The sequence below is a fragment of the Dysidea avara genome, chromosome 3 (assembly GCF_963678975.1).
Source record: "Dysidea avara chromosome 3, odDysAvar1.4, whole genome shotgun sequence".
Taxonomy (NCBI): domain Eukaryota; kingdom Metazoa; phylum Porifera; class Demospongiae; order Dictyoceratida; family Dysideidae; genus Dysidea; species Dysidea avara.
This window is the reverse complement of record NC_089274.1, coordinates 37,058,968-37,066,819: the sequence shown is the minus strand read 5'-3', so window position 1 is coordinate 37,066,819 and position 7,852 is coordinate 37,058,968.

Here is a 7,852-nt window from a genome sequence, read left to right as displayed (position 1 = left end):
AAACTGGAGTAGTGCACGATATTAAATAACAGTAAAACAATACAAAGTATTATATCCCTACTGTGCATTTCCATTATGGTATCTTGAGCACAGTAGGAATATAACACTTCTTATTGTTTTACTGTGATTTAATATCGTGCACTAATCCAGCTTGTTTGAGTACTTTTTATCGATATACTATGGTCTCTACTCTAGTTGAAAATTCCAAATTTTTCTGTGTACTTGTTTGTTAACTTTTTGCGTAAAATAATTATTATGACTTGGTGGACCCACACATAATGGCGCCGCTCTCCCCAATTATTGTCTGAAAAGTGAAGTATCCATTACGCTTTGTTGTCAGCTATTCCCAACCCGTTACACAGCATTTTGGATCAGGAACTGTTCGAAAAGCAATTCTGCAATCCATGCATACCAAAAGAAAGAAATGGTGCCATGCGCCCCAGTTATATCAATGATCGTCTGAAAAGTAAAGTATCCATTACGCTTCGTTGTCGGCTATGTTCAACCTGTTACACAGCAGTACAAATCAAGAACTGTTTGGAAAGCACTTCTGCAATTAGAGTAGCCACTTACTATGAAAAATACGGACGATTTCCATTTCGAAGGGAAGCCATCACGTGCTACCGCCAAATTGACACTTTTCGCTGTCAGCAAAGATAAATGGGACACAAAGGAGGACACTGGTAACTCCATGAAGAATGCATTATACATACTGCGGTATGCCAAAAAGCACCTGTCGGACCGAAGCGACGTCGAACAGTGAAAAAATAAAGCCCGTAGCCTTAGTCGTTATCAAGTTACGCTTGTCTGAAGGCATCAGTCAGTTACTTACTTACTCAGTCAGTAGAAAATTCTGTTAAATAAATTTTTTAAAAGTTCTGTAGCAACTTATTGAAAGTGTTTTGGGTTGATCTGAAAGCTTGTTTGGGCTTAGTTTTACCTAACCAATACTGCCTTATCGTCATATAGGAAAATTGAGGCTGGTTTTTGGGTGATATTATTTTGTGGGCCACACCTACTCTTTTGTGGTCCCTACTATACAGTACTATCATACTGCATGATACCACAATGCACATGCCTGTAGATCTTTTTGAAATTTGGCCTACTCTAAGGACTTATTAAGGCTAACTAATATACTAAGTTATGGGAATAACTTGAAAATTAATCTGTTTGTAGTTTAACCATCACATAGCTCAAACCTTTTGTGGTTTAAAAGAATTTGCAGTGACAGCTATGAAGTTGCAAGGAGAAAATCAACTTGGTGTAAAGTTGTGAGATTGAAGTACTTTAATAGAACCAAGTCACCAAGAATGTTTAAAAGTGCATGAAAATGTTGAAAAGTTGTCCAAGGTTTGAATCAGGTACCTCCATACCCATATATCCCAAAACCTTCACCACTGAACTGCTTCTGTCAGCTGATCAGCTGACCTTGTTTCTACCTTATACATTATACAGTAAGTTAAATAAATGTGAAAGTTTATAATTTCATTAACCTACATTGTTCTCGAATGCTCTATGTATGTATGTTTTATTAGAAGTCCTCAAAATGTGTGCTCTATTAGAGTATTATGAAAATAAGTGCAAATAACCAAATATGAGCTGCAATCCAATACTATTTTAACTTCTGTCTTCCATAATTATCATTATATCTGTAGAAATTGGTTGTAAACAAATCTCAAAGCCAGTTTATGACTGGCTATGGGGAAGCAAGTAAGCAACTGGTAAAAAGGTAGCCTTAAAAGCCTGGGTGGAAAGTTATAAAATCAAAAGTGGTAGCCAAGAGATACATATATGTGTCTGCAATGATGTTAATACTAATAATCTTTATTAACGGCTGTGTGCATTATGAAGGTTTATTAGTATAATCATCATTGCAGCTATTTCTTGGCCACTACCTTGATTTCATAACTTTTACCCAAGGTTTTGAAGGCCTCAACCATTTTACAGCTTGGCTATTTTGCATGCAATAAATTTGTACAATTGAGTAGGGATCATATATAGAAATAAAGCCATTAAGCAAGGGGTTTCCTATACACTTGCAGTTGTACTATAGTGGAATTTAACTTCTCATAATAGTATATCCATAACTAAAGTAGAGACTAAATGTCCACTATAGTATAGCTCTAGGCGTATAGGTAGTTTCATCGCTTTTTTGTGTCTGATTCCTACCCAATTATATTTTCCTTATACTTGATTGTTTACTTTTTCCTTATTTACTGTATGACAGCTCACTGCATTTACTTGGCCACAACTTGATATCAGTCCTTGTTCTTACCAGTTGTTTAACAGATTGATCATGGTAATATTCCAATTTACTTGGCCACAACTTGATATCAGTCCTTGTTCTTACCAGTCATGTTGAAAAAGCTTGTTTGATTGATCCTACTTTGCTTGGCAGTGCCCTTTTTTACAGCCCCAAGGCTGTTTTTGTTTTAGGATATCACATATTTTTGTCACTGAGTAATATCAATCAAGACAAAAAAAATTAATGCATAAAGCTAATAGTTTCATACAAGCCACCTTTGGTTGTCACAACAGCTCCAAGGGTTATTGTGTGTATTGCATCATAGCTTGGGACATGAAGTGGCACAACCAAAAAATGTAGTTTGGTACAAGTAGGCAGGTACTTGTTGGTGTTGCAACCTCGGTACGGTATGGCTTCTGGGCACCATTTAAACCACCAGTAAACAGATTGAGTGAAGACCATTTCCCAAACTTCTTATTATTTTGTCACATACTGGTGTCCCTTGAAATGATGCTGTATTGTAGGCTGTGTTAGTTACTTCAGACCTATTATCATATAGTACGATAGTACTAAATAGTAGGGGTTGGTAAGAAATCATATGGTTTCTTAAAAATTTCATGCGGTGTTACTAAATATAACAGGGATTATTTACTTAGTAATATGCTTATATAACAATATACCAAAGGTTTTGTTGTATCATGAGGTTTTTTTTATTTTTACAAAAGAATAGTTTAAAGGTATGTTTTAGGTGTTCGTTCTATTACAGTTAATCGTTTGTGTAAATAACTCATGGCAATCATGTGCCATACTTTTCTTAGCCGCACGATTCACTACCATGAATCTTAATGCATGATTATGACTACCAATTAAAACCAACCCCACAATACCTTCACAGCTCCTTGGCAGTATTGGTTAACTACCCAAAAGTGTCTTCAGTGTTACCTAAAACACAATAAGTAGCTACAAATTTTGAATTTTTTTCATTTAGCGGAATTTTCTGCCGGCCAGTTGGCACACTTCTGGCTAGTATTTTCTGTAGCAACTGGATTGATTGCAGAGATGCTGTTATTCATTTGTAGTAACAGGCAGAACATAGCTGAAAGCAAAGAGTAATGGCCATTTAACTTTTCAGTAATGAATTGTTGGAATGCACTGTCAGGTGCAAAATTAATTTTATGGCATGTTAGGTTCCATTCTTTTGTTGATGAATAAAGTCCATTAGTAATGATATCTGCAGGCAAGAAGACACTGTTAGGGCTCTTTTATTGTGTACTCTTCATATATACAAACTGTATAAACATTTCATGTCTCCAACTTTGCCTTATTTAGACACCCAGTGTGTTACATTAGTGCCTAGAAGTGATGGTCTTGAAATGACATGCTTTGATGGATCCATGTATACCACTGGAGGGAGTTATGAAGGAGACATTTGCAAATTCATATGTAACACTGGTTATGAGCTAACTGGCAATGGCATTAGGACCTGTCAGAGTGATGAGACTTGGAGTGGCAGTGAGGCCTTGTGCAGAAGAGGTAAATACAAATTGTGTACTGAGTAAGTGTGTAGTAGGACCGAGATTAACAATTCAAATATGGCATATCCAAAAATTTGTATGCTTTTCATATAACCATGAAACTTTCCACATAAATAGTATCCCTATTGTATGTATTTAGTGCCATTGTGGATTTAACCATTGTGACATTTATGGCCATTTTTGTCCTTTTTAAATGCCCACTTTTGTTATTATCTCTTCCTGATGTATTATTTAAATTGGTACCTGTTGAAAGAAACAACCTGAATTTTATTTAAAGTCAATAGGTGATTTCATTTTAAAGTTATGATCATTTTCATTAGCTATAAAATTGTATAGATTTACCTTCCCTTGGGGTGTAAATCACCCATAGAAAAGTAAATTTACAGATTTGGGTTACTACTATAAAATATCATAGCTTAATTAATTAGGTAATTAATTATAAGGGTGTCTAAAAATTTTGCAATTGTGACCTAGTCTGGGAAAACCAGTCTTGTCACTTATTTAAAGTATCGAGAAATTCCAGTTTTAAGTATTTGGTGTGTTGCAGCTCACCAATGGTTGAAGCTATGTGTACCAAATTTTCACACGTATTCTTTACCTTCAAGAGCATCCACAGTGGAACACCTAGGTCTTAGATATTTTTAATACAATATTGACTGTACCAGGCAAGCTCTAAAAGGAGTGGGAGGCACAGAGGAAGGCAAGAGGCTGTTTTAAAAAATTAAAGAAGAAAGCGTAGGGATAAATTAGGCCAAGTTGTGAGCCATTCAGGTCTCAAAACTGGCTAAAATGAAAGAATATTTACATCACAGGTCTTTATTCAATACCAATAAGCTGTACAGCCACATACAGCCATTTCCAGGCTGGCCAGAGCTCCATTAGGGTCCCAAACAGCTCATATGGATCATCACTGTGCTTGGGAAAAGCAGCCAGTGAAAGATGACCACTCAAGTCTAGCTGATTTTGATAATGAATTCAATAGATTATTCATGTAGCTAAATCTGCTGTCATGGACGATAAAACCAGTTTTCCTAGACCCAGTCACAATTGTTGTTACAGTCTTTCAACCAAACTGTTTCATGAAAAAGCAAGCCAAGTAGTTATAAAACAGCTAAGCCATCTTTTCAATCAGCAGTTTTAGTGAGATTGTGGACCCTCCGCAAAGCAATCAACTAATTGCATGGGCGGTCGATAACTATACATGTTACAGCCTTGCAACCAAACATTATGTGGAAAAGCAAACCTAAAGAGGTAATTGCAAAGCAGCTAAATTAACTGTGTAACATTTTTTAGTAATCCTACAGAAATATCACAATAGTTAGCTCTAATTATCATATTGCAATAGTGATTTTTTGATTACGACTATTGAACTATCAATATTATCAATTGAACTATCAATATTATCACTCAGCACTAGTATTATTAGGTGAATTACTGGTGTCTACTTTAGTTAATTGGTGTCTTCAGACTGACTGGTGTCTGCAGCCAAACATATATAGCTGGGCTAGGATAAATTATGCAAGCTACTATTTGACATTTGATATCACTTACATAAGACCAAAACTTGCATCTTTACCTACTGCAGTAGCTACTATGCATGCATGATGGACTTGCCTTTGTCCTCCTTTTTGTCCCATTTCTCCTCCCCCCCACATACACACATGTAGGTGTTGATTGGTGGGTAGTGTGTCAATGGCTTCTTGTTCTGACAATCATGTTTATGAATTATCTGTATTTTACGTAGTAACTGAATAGATTGTAGAGGTGCTTCTTACAGTATTCTTCATTTCTTCATTTATAACACTGTACTGAACTGCACATATATAGCTGGAATATGAAGTAAATTAGCCACTTAGTAGATATACAGACTAATACCTGGATTTGGAATAATCTATTAGCTATGCCAGATCATTGTTACTGTAAGACACTTTCACAAGGTAGACTGACCAACGGCTTTAAAGATAAACACTCTCACATATTAAAGTTCAACAGGAAATTATTTTGAGTCATGTACTTCTGTGTCCCACATTTTTAAATTGGGTAACAATGTTCCAGCAAACATATTCCAGTACCAGGTACTATGATGAAATTAACTTTATGGTATGTCTGCTGCCATTCTTTCCTTTGATACTGTATGCATGGGTTCACCAGTCATGATGTAGGTGAAATAAAAAAAAGGGTTATAAATAGAAATAAATGGTAATGAAACAAGTGAGTTACCTAGTGTTTGACTGAAGTAAGAATTAAATGTGCACAGTAGGGTAGTTGCAATGACCTCTCTTGTTTCATTACTATTTATATTTATGATCCCTTCTCGAATTTAAAATTTTCCTTGTACTTATGGGTATTTGTACTAGTGTTGTTGTTATATGTGATTATAGTTGCTTGTCCTCCACTGACTGATGTTAATGATGGAGTGATGGCTTGTTCACTGGGAAATGATGGAGTTCCTTCCTATGAAGACACTTGTAGTTTTACATGTAACATTGATTATGAGGTAGCTGGTAGTGACACTAGGACCTGTCAGAGTGATGGGAGCTGGAGTGGCACTGAAACCTTGTGTAAAAGAGGTGGGTAGCATGTATTCCTTGTGTAAGTATATGTATGTATGTATGTATGTGCAAGTTTACATACAAATGTTCACATGTGTGGAGTAAAGTTGAGTCATTATACACAAGTTATAGTCACATTCAGTGATCAGCTATTGCAGAGCTTATAATAAAACCTGTTGTGCAGTCACAATGTCCTTGCAAGTCAGAACTGGCTGGAAAGTTACCTAAATTGACTGGACATGTGGATGATTAAAGCCCACTGTGTCCAGTCGCATAGCAGGAGAACAAATAATTGGGCAATTAGAGCCATATAATCTGTTGTACTGCTATTGTAGCTGTTACGTATGAAGTTTCAGTACAGCAGAAGGTTTCCAATCATATAGTAGTGTCACTTTTTTGGGTTGCAAGAATGCATGCCATCTCCTAGTGACAATTATTATTAATAAAATAAAACAATTATGCCAATTCACCCACTCCTCCGTTGTGCACTTTCTAGACAAAGTTGATTTTAGTCAGACATGCATGTAAATTGTCCAGATTTTGGATGGTGTCTGGACATTGTCACATTATCATAAGCTCTGTGCTGCTTTAGAACTTTACCTAACATTGTTAGTATAGCAAATGCCAGCTATTGATGTGTTTCACCAAATGGTGAGATCAGGTCACATGGAAAATTTCAGTCTGAGACCTTGATGGAGTTCTGGCCATCCTGGGAGTGGCTGCGCAGCTTTGTGGTGTTGGATCGAAACATGTACTATAAAGTCCTCTCAGCCAATTATGACTCCCAATTAACTCATGGTTTGTCCTAGTTAAGCATTCCTCTTTAGACTATTGTCCTCCCCATTAGGGCTGAGCGATGGTGAAATTTTGCTACTTTCACGATTATAGGATGCAAATTATCACAATTGTGGTAACTATTACGATGTTATATAATTTTACATGCATCGTTAGCATCGTATATGCACAACTTGTATAAATTACAACAACTTTACAAAACAAGGTGACAGTGTGTATAACTGTTGGCCATAGAAAGTTGCAGTTCAATGCTCACAGTATAATGAATAACAGTATCCTTAGAAATTTAACAGTTTCAAAGGTAAGCTTTTTAACTAGTAAGACTGGTTGACACAATAAACTGTCTCAGAAGGGGAAGGCCTGGCTTGTTTTCCAGATCAAGTTCTTCTACAACAGTGAGTTCCACCATTTTTAATTAACTAATACACATTTTTATGTGGTGTCACATATCAACATCACAAAACAATCACGATTGATCCCTGAATAGATATAATCTAATCAAAAACAGCCAAGCTGTGCGCCCCCCTAAAAAGGCCAAGGTGAAAAAGATGTGAAATCCAAGGTGGCGGCCAAGAAATGGCTGTGATGGTAGGTTAATGGTAAAAAATTTAATAACGACAATTCAGGTGAATTTTGTGCCAAGACCAAGTGGCACCAAATTCACCTGAATTGTCGTTATTAAATATTTTTACCATTAACCTACCATCACAGCCATTTCTTGGCCG